Consider the following 2,833-nt stretch of genomic DNA (forward strand, 5'->3'; position numbering starts at 1 on the left):
TGCCACTGTGATAAATAGCAGAATGACTGTCTCGAGAATCGCTGGTGAGCCCACGGAGGGTAATTAGTCTCAGTGTGATGGATCACCTTCTCAACTGAAATTATCACTGAATTGTGAGTTCGTGTTTTTTTTTTTTTACTTCAAGTTTAATCACTGAATTCAACGTTTGTTTTTTAATTAAAATTAGAATATTAATGTTACCCTATCTTTTCATTTTTATTTAATTGTTTTATTTTGCTATCACTTTTAAATCAGCTTAGTTAAATTCTCTCCAGTTGTTTTGTTAGCGTACTTGTGGTTTTTGTACCCACAAATTCTGTGCATCGTCGTAACAAAAGGTAAGGTTAGCAGTTCTTTGCCAAGACCACCAGTAACGGAATCTATCTGGATATTCTAGATCTAGAGAGTTGTGACCACATCTGTTACAACATTGCAGCCGGATGCAAATATCAAATTCTCTTTTATAAACTTATAAAAAGAGTTTAAGGGGTGGAAGGTTTTTTCTTCTTCTTCTCAAATAGCCAAAAGAAAACACAGTTCAAAAGCTTAACTTAAATGCTACCTCATAGCATGAGTTGCTTTGAGTTATCCAATATTAAGCTCTTTGAAACAACCGGTAGTTTTCGAGGTCTTTTAAAAGTGTCCTTTGTCACTAGAAACTGCTGTGAATAGATCTTCGAATACAACTTTTCTCTTACAACATATAACTGCATATTTACTTTCGTATAAAGTAAGCAGATATGTCTCATTTTTTTTTCATAAACATTTATGCAATTTCCAATCAATAAAAGTTATACTTTTAAAGATGAAAAATTAAGATAGTTTAAAGATTAATTACAATAACGTCAAAAAAATCAATTTCTTAATCCAAGTAAAAGCAACTGACTATTACTTAATTTATTCATATCTAACATTTTTGTCAATACTTAGTTTAAGATTTCTATTCTTAATGTTTTATAATTCCGGTACAAACATCGCTAGTTATTTGGATATGGCGATTTTGAATGGCAGATAGTTTAAAACCATTCTCAGAACTCGTTTCATAGTTGACCAGAGGTTTTATCTATTTCACAGGTAACAAACTTCATCATTGGCCTGTAGAGTAAGATAGGCTGATAGTCAATAGATAGTAGGAGAGGAAATAAAGATAGAGTGCATAGTGGTAGAGTAGGTAAAAGACTGTTTGCCCCCCAGGGACGCTTCTAAAACGGTCGTTGATTTTTCACTTTAAAAAAAAAGGAAAAATCCTAAAAAGGAAACATGTAACAAAACTAAGAGAGAATAAATCCGGAGAAGAAATGGAAAGATAAACTTAGAGGTGGAGGTAGGATTTGGCCCGAATGATGCAGCTCACAAGGAACTGCACCGCTTCGCTGTAAGCCTTCGCCGCTTGGGTTCTCAGGTCCTCCCCCACCTGTGGGAGCTAAAAACCAGTGAAGCTGAGTACAGAAATTCACAAGGTGGTTACTGTTCCTTTCTTTTGTTGTTGGCTGTTATGATTCTTTTGGCCACCTCACTTCCCTTGGCCATGTCTGGTTTGTCAAAACGAGACATGGCCAAGGGAAGCTATGTAGAACGCCGAAGCTGCCTCCTCGTATCCAGGGCTACCTCTACTTGCTCAGGGGTTATTTTGCTGATGTTATCAACGAAGAGGTCACCCCATTTTGCACTGACGATGTTGGGTCCATATTTCCCTGTTAGGAGGAGTTCAGGTTCTCCTACTTTATTCTTGGCTGTGGCAATTTTTAGGCAGTTCTTGCATTTTATGCGAGGGCAGTCTGCCCCAAGATGATTGAAGGCACCACATCTAAAGCATTGCTTTTTGACGCCTGGGTAATTTACCATTACCCGGGCAGATCCTATGAGCACAAAGTTAGGAACTTCGGTCATCATTTCAAGAGAGATAGTTACTGCCCCTGACTTCCACTCAGGATTGTCGGCGTCATTGTGAACCTGGATTTCCCGTACAACTCCCCACTTAGAGAATACGCTATGAATTATATCGTTGTTCTCTGCATATTCTAGGGGAAATCGTGGTATCTTAAGGGTTCTCAGGTTGCTCCCAACCATGAAGGGATATACTTTTACTTTACCACAGTCAAACCCTTGGAGAAGCTTTTCTCTGGTCTCCATATTTTTAGTCACTACCTGGTATCATCCTCCCCCAATAAGGGGTAAATCCAAAAATGTTCTCTGCTCCGACGCAGTTTATGATAGCTTTCACCATCGCCCTTGCCGGTATTGTGGCGTCAACCTCAATTCCGAGGGTACGGGGTTTAGGAAGTTCTGTAGATTTCCGGTTAAATATCGTGAAACCCGATAGGACTCGTACCGATATTATCGGTCAGAAACTACACACTTGATCTTAGCCAAAGGGCCGAGAAGCGATACCACAACTTAAATGGTAGAATGTGAGTTCATATCATCTCATCATTGGCCTTTTAAGAGTAAAAAGTTGTGCTGAGAGCCAGCTTGATAGTAAGAGAGGAGTAGATAGGTAGAGTTGATAGTGGTAGTTAGGTACAGAGGCCTCAGTCGATCTACTTGGCCTTACTCAAATAGTAAGAAACCAAGCAGATCTCCGACATTTCCTCACTCCATCCGTTCTTTTTTCCCAGCCTTCCCCGGCCAGTCACCCCTTCAGGTTTCTGTCCGGGGAAGGTGAGTGGAAAAACAAATGAATAGAGGACTCTTACATACACATACATACATTTACACACAAACAAGACTGAACATATTAGGAACTGAAAAAGGAGAGGGGAAAAAGCCTGGCCCGAGTGATGCAGCCCACAAGGAGCTGCACCGCCTCGATGTAAGCCTTCGCCGCTCGGGT

At 39.9% G+C, this 2,833-nt stretch overlaps 1 pseudogene; it reads right to left on the bottom strand.

Moving 5' to 3' along the window:
- Positions 1-2,279: 2,279 nt before the first annotated feature.
- On the bottom strand, positions 2,280-2,389 carry LOC150110027 (U2 spliceosomal RNA; annotated as a pseudogene).
- Between the last annotated feature and the right edge of the window lie 444 nt (positions 2,390-2,833).

This window comes from Typopeltis vanoorti, chromosome 1 (assembly GCF_054136105.1).
Source record: "Typopeltis vanoorti isolate ZY-2024b chromosome 1, IOZ_Tvanoo_1.0, whole genome shotgun sequence".
In the NCBI taxonomy this organism is placed as follows: Eukaryota; Metazoa; Arthropoda; class Arachnida; order Uropygi; family Thelyphonidae; genus Typopeltis; species Typopeltis vanoorti.